Source organism: Eleutherodactylus coqui, chromosome 4 (assembly GCF_035609145.1).
Source record: "Eleutherodactylus coqui strain aEleCoq1 chromosome 4, aEleCoq1.hap1, whole genome shotgun sequence".
NCBI lineage: Eukaryota > Metazoa > Chordata > Amphibia > Anura > Eleutherodactylidae > Eleutherodactylus > Eleutherodactylus coqui.
The window spans coordinates 273091037-273104656 of NC_089840.1; the positions used below are offsets into that span (position 1 = coordinate 273091037).

The window sequence follows — 13620 nt, forward strand, 5'->3', positions numbered from 1 at the left end:
ACATTGAGTATCAAAAAGACAGATTAGTCTGTCTCGGACAAATAACCAGTGTATGCCAATTTTGTTGGCCTTTGAAATTTAAAGATTAATTACCTGGGCTGTGTTATCAACTACCATTTCCCTTGAAATAAGACCTACCCCAAAATTAAGCCCTAGCATGATTTTTTTTTTTCAGGATTTTTGAGGATGCTCAAAATATAAGCCGTACTTCAAAAATAAGCCTTACTTGCAGTTCATAAATAAGTCCATTTTAATAGTGTCCAGGCAGCCATACATATAAAAAAGTTAAATCAATTGGCAATAGTATGCAGCAGGAGAAAAAAAACAGACACCCCCAAAAGAATCACACTCAAAGGACTCCATGAGACCCAAAACGATAAGGATTGGCAAGTTCCGGGCTCTCACATACAGATTGCGTAGTCCTGCTGCGTCACTCCACTCCTGAGTTTCCATTAGAGGGATGTGTCTGCTTCCGGTTCCAAGGGAGAACCAACCGCTACACTTGGCAGTGAAACTGGACTACCCGATCTATATGTGATAGCCCGTCACTCGCCCACCCTTATTGTTTTGGGTCTCGTGCAGTCTTTGAGGGGGGGAGGGTCTATCCACTATTCACTACTTCACAATACCAGATGTAAGCAGATAAACAAGAAATATATGTATTTTGACCCGCAGATCCCTAGAATTCAGGGATGGAGAGTTATAATGATGTTCCACATTGTGAAGACATGACTATATATAAATAAATGTAGATTGTTGTTCATTGAAATATAAGACATCCCCTGAGAATAAGCCCTAATGCATTTTTCGGAGCAAAAATTAACATAAGACCCGGTCTTATTTTTGGGGAACAAGGCAAGGTTAAACTAGAACCTACACTGTCTTACCCAGAACCCTTCATGTCGCTGTTGTCTGGACAGCATCATCTACCTGAAGGATTTATATGGCATATCCACAGTTACAATAACACTTATCAAATGACATTTTTTGGAGTCAAACAAGTGGTCGAATCTTGATACATGGCGACATTTAAAATTGAAGGACAGGTGCATCCTACCAAACTCCGAACACAGATCCTTACAAAGGTATTTTATATCCCATAAGTCACCAGTGTCTGCATGTTGTAGTAACAGGCACAATCTTAAGAATGATTTAGATGGGTCTCTTCAAAACATGCCACATGATCCTTATAGGTAATAATTAGAGATGAGCGAGTATACTCGCTAAGGCACATTACTCGAGCGAGTAGTGTGTTAGCTGAGTATCTCCCCGCTCGTCTCTAAAGATTCGGGGTCGGCGTGGGTGACAGGGGAGTTGCGGCTGGGGGGAGAGAGAGAGAGATCTCCCCTCCGTTCCTCCCCGCTCTCCCCCGCCACTCCCCGCCCCCCGAATCTTTAGAGACGAGCGGGGAGATACTCGGCTAAGGTACTACTCGCTCGAGTAATGTGCCTTAGCGAGTATACTCGCTCATCTCTAGTAATGATAGATAAAGGAAAGGAGTGGAGAAACCCCAGTAGGACGTGGAGGAGATCAAAATTCTCATTGGGACAGATGCAGCCAACCCAGATAATGTCAAGCCGGCAAGACTGGACGTGCCAGTGATAGCACCATCAAGAGTGAAGAGAACTGGGAATAAGGCACAGCCGGATGATGTGAGGAACGTACATATATGCAGAAGGATTCGCTCAACTTCTCCGTTCTCAGCAAATGAAAGTTGCGTTTTGAGTAAAAAACAGTCCTTCCTCAGTAATTACTGGGGACACACGTAAGAACTAGTAATCAGAGGCATCTGGATGTGTGTCCATAGAAGCATACAGCCACATCAACACGAAAATAAAAACGTTATGTCGTTACAACGCAGAGATGGAAAAAAAATGAAAAAATTAAGAGTGGATGCCAAGGGAAAGGTTTAAAGGTGTTGTCCAAGGATAAGGCATTGATGACCTATTCTTGGCATAAGTTACTAATATCAAAATGTCCGGGGTCCAAAATTAGCTGCCGGGCTATCAACTATTCCGAGTCTCTCTGCTAGTGCAGGCTCAGCCCTGTTCAGGTGAATGGGAGTCACAAAACTGGGTATGGCTCTGGGTCTTTTTGTCACACAGCAGCTCCAGGCACTGGCACAACTGTTTAGAAAAACAGCTAAACAATGGGGGTGTCTGGTGTTTGATCACACTAATCTTATATTCATGAGGATAGGCCATCAATATTCTAGTCTCAGAAACCCCCCTGTAATGGAGCTGTTTAACCCATTCAGTAGTAGGTCTGCTCACTCAAGAAAAGAACCAAGTATGTATTACATGGCTAACAAAAATACGTGATGTTATAGCAAGCTTTAAAATCTATCAGGATACTTCCTCAGCATACTGCAATAGATTTGAAGAGGCATGCATATATATATATATACACACACATACTTATGACAGGGCACAGACATGGATGTGATTCATTTGCACTTGGAAGGATACTGCAGCAGGATAGGTAAGGAAATAAAAACACATACTTAAATAGTCCACTGATAAAGAGGCAAGGCACAGACATGAGGAAGAATGCTGAGATATTCGAAAGCTCGCAACAACCTCATATATTTTTGGTAGCCATTAAAAGGTATCATATTATCATATCTACAAGACTACTTGGTTTCTCTTGTTGGGAACAATCACATTTTGCTCTACTGGCTAACATGGTACCAAACCTTTTTTTCGAATTCATTCTCTACATACAAATAATAAAGGCCGTGTGGATTTAGTCCTGTCTATTACCTGATGATGGGGGGGGGGCTGGTGGTCCTCCATCATGACGTCCTTGTACAGATCCTTGTGTCCTTCTAAATACTCCCACTCCTCCATGGAGAAATAGACAGTGATGTAATAAGGCCTCTCTTCTCCATATAGGGGCCCCAGTACTATGAATAAAACATTATAGTTGGGGGCCCTGTTACAGGTTTTGCATTGGGGCCCAGGAGCTTCACGTTACGCCTCTGCGTATAGGGGTTAAGAGAAGCTGGGCAGTCCCGAGATAAACTTTTACACCCGGGGCCCATGAGCCTTTCGCTAAGCCCCTGACACAGATTCTGTTAGCCCCATTCAAAGCAAAAACACTGTAGGAAAGGCAGATCCTGCATCGTTGTACTTCTATTGGCTTACGGTTTTGTTTTTTTGTGAAAAACTGCTGGTGGGTTCCCTTTAACTAGAAAAGGCCCCGCAGCGAGCCCTTCACCCCGAGCATGGACATTAACCCCTTAGATATGCATGGCTTACATAATATGCCACCCTTGTTCTGCGGGGCATTACCATGCAGGATATTTTTAGCACTTCTTCAGTACGGAATTCCGTGTCGGGATTCCACATGTGGATTTTGCCCATTTGCAGGCCTAAATCTGCGCTAAATAGCACAGCAGAAAGCCACGGTTTTTAGAGATGGAATTCACGTGGAAATGTAGTACTACTATTTAATGTATCATATAATGTACTGACAAGGTTTGAAACATTTCTAAGAGGAGTGAAAGAGGAGTGAAATGGAAAAAAATGTCATTCCGCCATCTTTAGTGGGGCCTTGTATTTATGGCTTACATACTGCATGATAACTTTATTCGGTCGGTCGGTACGGTTCCTACCATACCAAAGTTGCGTCACAGAAGGGAAAACAAAAAATTAAAAACAATCACAGAAAATGGCCGTTACTTACTGACTGAGGAGTGCATATAGATGCATCCTCCTCTCACCATGCAGGTAGCTGACTACCAAATGGAGGAGCCAATAACACCTGTGAGGGCACCGATAAAACAACCAATCACACTGCCTCTTGATAATGAGGGGGGTGGATGCTTGGAGTACACTCCCACACATAGTGGATACAGTTTGCCAGACCATTCTGATATATGTAGTTCACCATGCAGACCAGCAACCTATTAATGACGCCATGATAATTCAGCGGTTTGCCCTGCACTTCAAACGGTGAACCACATTGGTACTGCCACCCTGGGCTCCCCCTGGAGTCTTAAAGCCACGCTGCATGTGAATGACAGATACCGTGTTTCCCTGAAAATAAGACAGTGTCTTATATTAATTTTTGTTCAAAAAGGTTTAACTTTTTTACATGTATAGCTGCCTGGACACTATTTAAATTGACTTTTTTAATTAACTGTTAGCAGGGCTTAATTTTGGAGTAGGGCTTATATTTCAAGCATCCTCAAAAAGCCTGAAAAATCATTTTGCATCCACAAAAATTCTGGAAAATCATGCTATGTCTTACTTTCAGGGTATGTCTTATTTTCAGGGAAATAGGGTAATAAATGCAAGGCATTGGTTGGATGTTGGCCAAGATACATGAGCCCACTAACCACTTCACGATTCCTTGCTTTGTAGTTGACTTTTTTAATTAACTGTTAGCAGGGCTTAATTTTGGAGTAGGGCTTATATTTCAAGCATCCTCAAAAAGCCTGAAAAATCATTTTGCATCCACAAAAATTCTGGAAAATCATGCTATGTCTTACTTTCAGGGTATGTCTTATTTTCAGGGAAATAGGGTAATAAATGCAAGGCATTGGTTGGATGTTGGCCAAGATACATGAGCCCACTAACCACTTCACGATTCCTTGCTTTGTAGTTGACTTTTTTAATTAACTGTTAGCAGGGCTTAATTTTGGAGTAGGGCTTATATTTCAAGCATCCTCAAAAAGCCTGAAAAATCATTTTGCATCCACAAAAATTCTGGAAAATCATGCTATGTCTTACTTTCAGGGTATGTCTTATTTTCAGGGAAATAGGGTAATAAATGCAAGGCATTGGTTGGATGTTGGCCAAGATACATGAGCCCACTAACCACTTCACGGCTCCTTGCTTTGTAGTGGGTCCCTACACTAATATAAATGCATCACAGATGGGGAAATAAAAAATTAAAAACAATCACATACCAAAGTTATATCGTTTTTTCCCCGCTGTATTACTTTAAAAAAAATAAAAATATCCTTTTCATAAAAAATTTCCAGCCGCTATCGCAGCATCACAGGGATGAGTGGCATCGTTTGCCCCACAGCTCGTCCTGACCCGTGTAAACCCACCATAACTCCTGTTGTAACCCTTTCACTCCTGGGCGAGTGAGATGGGATCCTCACACAGCAGTGAAGCAGGGAGGACAATTAGCTAAGAGTTCAAAAGGTGTGGGGGCGCATTACACATGGAGCCCACTGAGGGATTTCCTGACAGACGACCGCTCTGGGTCTTTCTGCAGTGACAGGAAGAAGGCGGCTTGTTGTCATTTGTAGGTTCATGTGAGTCTCCTACAGAGAGAAGTGGCGCCTATAGACGCCAGGAGCGAACGCGGAACGTCTTAAAGCAACCGCAGAGCTTGTAGAAACAAAGATGGCTGCACGACCTTCTCTGACTACCTGGGGCACGCTGCTTATCAGTACACTTTGTAAAGCTCTGATTAGACCAGCCAGTTTATCGTTTGGACGAGTGAACTCCGCCATAGTTAATACCGGCAGATACATCGTTGGCACGTTCAAACAGGGAATCGTTCGCAGTCGCTGTATAAGTGAGACTCAACGATCCGTGTTCAAACCGAAGCCAATGATGATTTTTATGCCTTTAGAGTGAATTAGCTTCTTGTCCACCACTGCGGCCTCCATGTTGTTTTACCAGACTAACTTCACACGGGCGGGTCTGATATGAATCGCGGCCTGATATTGCGCAAGCCAACGTGCGACATCCCCGTAGATGCGAGGCGTTTTTATATTACTTCAGGGAAGTAGCGAACAGCGGAGGATCACAGAGTTTCTCCCATTGTTTTCAATGTGCAAACCTCGCATCGTGTGCCCTAGCATGTGGTGTGATGCTGCCGCCCGACCCATTAAAAACTATGGGTGATGCGATGCGAGGGCCACTCTCACACGGCCCGCTTTTTACTGTGATTAGCCAGGCATTTCCAACGCCGCACTAACTGCGATACAACGGGGCTTCACAGACTAGCGCTCCAATATGACGTTTCTAACGCTGTGATATTCGCGCGCTATCTGATCTAGTTTCCTGCTTTTTGGTGCTTTTTAAGTGACGTCATCACCCATCACAATGTTGGTGCGTTACCAAGCGCTGTCAACGCTGTGTGTTCCAAAACGACACAATTTCGAACACGGCATTCTGTGAGCGCGGCCTTATATGGCTCGGTTTACGTTTTTCTTAGTCTTTTCTATAGAGTCGATGGAATTAGTAATATGGCGTTTGTATAATTGGGGCCACATTACTGGTCCCCAACGCCGGAGCGGATGTCTCCGTTAATGAGCTGCAGCGATTTGATGCCGTCGTCATCTGCCTACACAACTGCAGCGGTCTCCATGAGACTCAACCTTCCTTGCATCGTAGATTCACAGGTTCTCCGCATCTTGGGGTGTTGATGACTTTGCTGCATCCTGGCTTCCTTCTCTCCCCCTCTATCCCTCCGGCCGCCCCCATCCCTGCCTACCTCCCTTCACACAAAGGGTCATAAATGGAGGCTCCGCCTCGCTTAGGTTCCTTCTACATGGAGTGAATTGGCTGCTTATACCCGCAGATAAATCATTCACCCGGAGTGAATGTCTGAATGATCGCAAGTCACCGTACCAGTGAATGTGAATGATCGCAAGTCACCGTACCAGTGAATGTAAATGACTGAATGATCGCAAGTCACCGTACCTGTGAATGTGAATGATTGACTGATCGCAAGTCACTGTACCATCGAATGTGAGTGACTGAATGATTGCAAGTCACCATACCAGTGAATATCTGAATGATCGCAAGTCACCATACCAGTGAATGTCAATGACTTAATGATCACAAGTCACCATACCAGTGTATGTGAATGACTGAATGATCACAAGTCACCATACCAGTGTATGTGAATAATTGAATGATCACAAGTCACTGTACCAGTGAACGTGAATTGACTGAATGATCGCAAGTCACTGTACCATCGAATGTAGATAACTGAATGATCGCAAGTCACCATACCATCGAATGTGAATGACTGAATAATTGCAAGTCACCATACCAGTGAATATCTGAATGATCGCAAGTCACCGTACCAGTGAATGTCTGATTGATCACAAGTCACCATACCAGTAAATGTGAATAATCGCAAGTCAGTGTACCAGTGAATGTGAATGACTGAATGACTGCAAGTCACCATACCAGTGAATGTCTAAATGATCGCAAGTCGCCATACCAGTGAATGTGAATGACTGAATGATTGCAAGTCACCGTACCAGTCAATGTGAATGACTGAATGATCGCAAGTCACTGTACCACTGAATGTGAATGACTGAATGATTGCAAGTCACCGTACCAGTCAATGTGAATGACTGAATGATCGCAAGTCACCATACCAGTGTATGTGAATGACTGAATGATCGTAAGTCACTGTACCATCGAATGTGAGTGACTGAATGTGCGCAAGTCACCATAGCAGTGAATGTAAATGACTGAAAAATCGTAAGTCACTGTACCAGTGAACGTGAATCACTGAATGATAGCAAGTCACCTTACCAGTGAATATCTGAATGATCACAAGTCACCATACCAATGAATGTCTGAATGATCGCAAGTCACCATACCAGTAAATGTGAATGACTGAATGATCGCAAGTCACTCTACCAGTAAACGTGAATGACTGAATGATCACTGTTTACATGTAATGACACGTAAACAAGCGAACAATGATTTTTATGCCTGCATAAAACGAATGAGAAGCAAACAAATTCTCATTCGTCATTCAAACATTCAACCATTGAATGATCGTATGTCACCGTACCAGTGAATGTGAATGACTGAATGAGCGCAAGTCACCATACCAGTGAATGTAAATGACTATAAGATCGCAAGTCACCGTACCAGTGAATGTGAATGACTGAATGATCGGAAGTCACTGTACCACTGAATGTGAATGACTGAATGATTGCAAGTCACTGTACCAGTGAATGTAAATGACTTAATGATCGCAAGTCACCGTACCAGTGAATGTCTGAATGATCGCAAGTCACCGTACCAGTGAATGTAAATGACTGAAAAATCGTAAGTCACTGTACCAGTGAACGTGAATCACTGAATGATCGCAAGTCACCTTACCAGTGAATATCTGAATGATCACAAGTCACCATACCAGTGAATGTCTGAATGATCGCAAGTCACCATACCAGTAAATGTGAATGACTGAATGATCGCAAGTCACTGTACCATTGAATGTGAATGACTGAATGATTGCAAGTCACTCTACCAGTAAACGTGAATGACTGAATGATCACTGTTTACATGTAACGACACGTAAACAAGCGAACAATGATTTTTATGCCTGCATAAAACGAATGAGAAGCAAACAAATTCTCATTCGTCATTCAAACATTCAACCATTGAATGATCGCATGTCACCGTACCAGTGAATGTGAATGACTGAATGAGCGCAAGTCACCATACCAGTGAATGTAAATGACTATAATAATAATAATAATAATAATAATCTTTATTTGTATAGCGCCAACATATTCCGCAGCGCTTACATAGACGGGGATACAGAAAGACAAAAGTACAAACATTACAGAACCACGGTTACATAGTAATCAGTTGATGGAAACAATAGGGATGAGGGTCCTGCTCCAACGAGCTTACATACTACAAATAGTGGGGTGATACAGAAGGTAAAGGGGCTGGAGATGTGCACGGTATGGGGGGCTGGAGAGTGAGCGATGCTATACACATAGACAATGGTCAGACATTTAGCCGTGTGATGGCAGAATCGGTATGACTGCAGGAGCGGTTTATGATGGCTAGCAGGGATTGCAGTCAGTAGGTCAGGGAGCATGTTATCAGGCGGAGTACAGAGGGGTTTGTTTAGGGAATTCGGTATGCCTCCCTGAAGAGGTGCGTTTTTAGAGCACGCCTGAAGTTCTGCGAGTCCTGGATTGCCCGGGTAGCCTTTGGTAGTGCATTCCAGAGGACAGATGCTGCTCTGGAGAAGTCTTGGAGGAGGGAATGAGAAGTTCGAATTAAAGGGGCGCTCAGTCTGGTTTCGTTAGCAGAGCGGAGAGCCCGGGCTGGTTGATGGATTGAGATGAGGGAGGCGATATAGGGGGGCGCTGAGCTGTGGAGGGCTTTGTGGATGAAGGTGGCGAGTTTAAATTGAATTCTGTATTTAACGGGCAGCCAGTGCAGTGACCGGCACAGGGCAGAGGCATCCGAATAGCGGCTGGACAGGAAGATGAGCCTGGCTGCCGCATTCAGGATGGATTGGAGAGGGTAGAGTCTGGTGCAGGGGAGGCCGATCAGCAACGAGTTGCAATAATCGAGTCGGGAGTGGATGAGGCAACAATAAGCGTTTTTAGCGTGTCCACAGTGAGAAAAGAGCGGATTCTTGCGATGTTCTTGAGGTGCAGCTGACATGTTCAGGCGAGAGATTGGATGTAGGGGGTAAATGAGAGATCAGAGTCAAATATGACCCCAAGGCAGCGGGCATATAAGATCGCAAGTCACCGTACCAGTGAATGTGAATGACTGAATGATCGGAAGTCACTGTACCACTGAATGTGAATGACTGAATGATTGCAAGTCACCGTACCAGTGAATGTCAATGACTTAATGAGCACAAGTCACCGTACCAGTAAATTTGAATGACTGAATGATCGCAAGTCACCATACCAGTGAATGTGAATCACTGAATGATCGCAAGTCACTCTGCCAGTAAACGTGAATGACTGAATGATCACGGTTTACATGTAATGACACGTAAACAAGCGAACAATGATTTTTATGCCTGCATAAAACGAATGAGAAGCAAACAAATTCTCATTCGTCATTCAAACATTCAACCATTGAATGATCGCATGTCACCGTACTAGTGAATGTGAATGACTGAATGAGCGCAAGTCACCGTACCAGTAAACGTAAACGAGCGAACAATGAATTTTATGCCTGCATAAAACGAATGAGAAGCAACAAATTCTCATTCGTCATTCAACCATTGACTACGTTTACACTGAATGATTATTGTTCAAAATTGCCCGATCCAACGATTTTTTGAACGCTAATTGTTTTGTGTAAAAGGTTCCTCAGGATGCCTTCACACTGGCGAGAAAAGCACGCCATTTTTGAGCGATGCGAGAGTGAGTGAGACCGCAGAATTATGAAACCAACGCTTTTCACTGCTTTCATTCCCATTTGCAATTTTTTCACTCATGCAATGTGGTGTAAAACATAAATGTTCAGAAAGCGCAGCCCATCCCATCCTTCTGCATTCCCCTGTGGAGCCGCGATATGTATTTAACATTAGAAACTCCTGTTGTCTTTTTTGCGAGAAAATCGCAGCAAAATCGCGAGCGGCGGCAATGTTTTTGCTAGAAAAAGCAGCGCCGATTAGTGGGAAAAAACAGCAATTTTGCAGCGTTTTTCTTGCGGTGATCTCACGATCGCCAGTGTGAAGGAGCCCTCACTGTGAGGCCTCATGTCCACGGGCGTACACGTAAAACGCTGCGTCTGATTAGCTGCATATCCCTGCGTATTGAATCTTTTTATCTGTGCGATCGCATGTGTGTGTTTTGCGCACGTATGACTGCGTAGGCGCTGCATTTCATTACATGCGCGAAAAAAAAAAAACAGCGACGTCTTCCTGCCTTCTTCTCACTTGCATGTAACCTTATTGTATATTTCCTATGTGTTTCACACTCAGTGCTTATGCAACGGCTTGCGTAAGCACTGCCTTTACGTTGTGTATTCGTACGCACCCATAGGGATCAATAGGGCTGTGCGCACACAACACGTGGTAAAGTAGAGCGCGCTGCGATTTATTTTCCCAGCATAATGACACACATGTGCATGGATCAACAAAGATCCATTGACTTTCATTGAATCCCCTTCCTGCATATCCCGCGGCCGTGCAACGCACGCATTATACTCGGCAAAAAAAAAAAAAAAACGCCCATGGACATCGGACCAAAACAGCTTTCGATTGGCCGCAGGACGCAGCGCAGATACGGATTTTATCAATTATTGCGGATTTGATCATGTTGGTAACCGTGGGACGTGTTCTGCGGAACGTCTTGCAGAACTTTCTAGCGTTTTTTTCCGTAGGCTTAGGGACTCCTTCACACTAGCAATAAAAATGCACAATTTTTGCGTGATGCGGGGAACCGCAGAATTACGAGCCCCGTGCTTTTCAATCACTTCATTCCCATCTGCGATGTGGTGAGATTTGGAAATCGCGGCCTGTCCTATCTTTCTGCACTTTGCTAGTTTTTCTCCCCCCCCGTTTCCCTCTGTTTGATCGCATCACATGAACTTGCGATGTTTGTGTGATGCGTTTTTAACATTATAAATAGAGATGAGCGAGTATACTCGCTAAGGGCAATTACTCGAGCGAGCATTGCCCTTAGCGAGTACCTGCCCGCTCGAGACGAAAGGTTCGGGTGGCGGCGCGGGGGAGCGGTGAGTAGCGGCAGTCAGCAGGTGGGAGGGGGGGGGGGGGAGGGAAAGAGAGATCTCCCCTCCGTTCCTCCCCGCTGCCCGCCCGCCGCCGGCAGCGGAACCTTTTCTCTCGAGCGGGCAGGTACTCGCTAAGGGCAATGCTCGCTCCAGCAATTGCCTTTAGCGAGTATGCTCACTCATCACTAATTATAAACTCCTATTGGCGTCTATCAGGCGGGAAAACCACAAGTGGCAGCGATGCGCGATGTTTCTCCAGGGAGAAGTGTTGCTGCCGCTCAGACATGACATGAGCAGATATGCGATATTGCTGCGATTTTCTCATGGCCACATCGCGCTCGCCAGTGTGAAGGAGCCCTTACAGGTTGGAAATCGGCAACAACCATTCCGCAAGACGCCCTTCATTCCGTAGCAGAAAGCTTATCCGCTGCCGAATTTCATCTTGCGGTTTTGAAGTAAAGATGCGCAACTTTTAAGAAAAGCGGAATTTAACCCTATAGGGATCACACTGCGACGCGTGCGGACTAGTTCCGACCCGCGTGAAAGGTCCCCGAGGCAGCAGTCGGAGTCAGCCCAGCTGGGGGGGTTGGGGTAGTCGCTCATTCTAAGGTTAACTCTTTCCACCCCAGCCACTCACTCCAATCCCCATTGAGTTGCACGAAGGCCCCTGCATAAGGCCCCTCGTTTTCACCGCGCCCCCCTCATCGCTGCTCTCTGTAAGCGGCGCCATTCTTCCCATTCTCTTTGATTACAACCAGATGTATGACGTCATCGGTGTCGCCTTTGGCTGAAGCCCACAGAGCTCTGATTATATCCTGCAAACAACATGCAGTGATGGCAGCGAGGACATGACGGGGGGGACAGAGTCCTATTTGGGGGTCCCAGCAGACAGCGAGGACCCTAAAGAGACAGAATTCCCATTGCTACTGAATATAAACCTGGTCTTGTCTCCTCCCACACATGTGACTGGTCACATGGCGGTGACATCATCACAGGTCCTGTAAGCACAGAACAACCCCTCGGCTCCTGTCCGGCTGCAGGTGGAGGTATGTGGATGCTCATCTTCATCAGGGCAGATTTATGAGAGCCCATAGCAACCAATCACAGCGCAGCTCTCACAAAGAGCTCTCTTAGAAATGAAAGCTGCGCTGTGATTGGTTGCTAGGGGCAGCAAAGACAGATTTCCTTTTCGACCGTCTCATAAATCTCTCCGGGCTGATTTATCGCCCGTCTCTTCACCACCAGCGGTTTCTTTTCATTCTTTTTTTCTTCATTCGACGATTCCAAGCCTTTTTTTTTGTTACATTTTTCCTACCAGCTCTACGAAGGCTTTTTTTTTTTGCAGGATGAGTTGAATTTTGCGGCACATAAAACTTGTTCTTTAACCTTTATTCATTTTTTTTAGGGGGAAATACAAAAATAGCGTTTCACCAGTAAACCATCAGTCTTTTCCCGTCAGTGATATGGCGCTGTTCACACGGCCGTGCCAGTTTTCAGCGCGTGTGTTTACTTGTGCGATTTTCCTCTTGCAGCGATGCCGTGAGACGTAAAAGCTGCAGCGTGTTCTATTTTTCGTCGAGAACTCAGAAAACCAGTTTATTTTTTGCTATGGGTTTGTTAAAAATCGTATCGCAATGCAATTTTTTTAAAAATTCCTATTAAAAAAACTTGCGATTTTTTTAATGAAAATCACATATTCAGCGATGGAATGTGAAAGAGCTGGCGCGGGGCTGTGCCAGATCATCGCCTGTAGATGGCGTAGTCTCTAGGTGTTGGGGGCCTACCTGCAGCCGGGGCGTCAGTGTCCTCCAGGGGAAGCTTTGTGTCTTCAGCTCAGCTCCGGCTTCTCAGGATCGGCCTCTCGGTCACCACTTTGTCTCCCGCTTTTACCAACTGGCTCTCATTCCGGTTCTCAGATTTGGCCTCACCACCGCAGGAATGAATGGCGCTTAGGGTGGTTTCACATTCAAACTATGCATTCAGTCCTTTTTCTTACGTCCCAAGACTGGGCAGCTGAACAGAAAGCCGGCGGACCCCATTATAGTTAATGGGTCCACCCGGAGCTGTTCGGTTCCATTCAGAGACCATGGGATTCCCCTTTCCTGCTCCCCGAATGGAATCCCTATCGCAGATGTGAAAGCAGCTTTACATCCATCATGCAATCAACCAATTTAATAAC

At 45.0% G+C, this 13620-nt stretch overlaps 1 protein-coding gene across 1 annotated transcript in view; it reads left to right on the top strand.

The window, feature by feature from the left end:
* The first annotated feature begins 12427 nt into the window (after positions 1-12427).
* LOC136624525 (zinc finger protein 665-like) overlaps positions 12428-13620 on the top strand; it is a 56509-nt gene continuing 55316 nt past the window's right edge. Inside the window, exon 1 of the mRNA XM_066598509.1 lies at positions 12428-12487. The gene's annotated coding sequence lies outside the window, so the exon portion shown is untranslated. The remainder of the gene's footprint in view (positions 12488-13620) is intronic.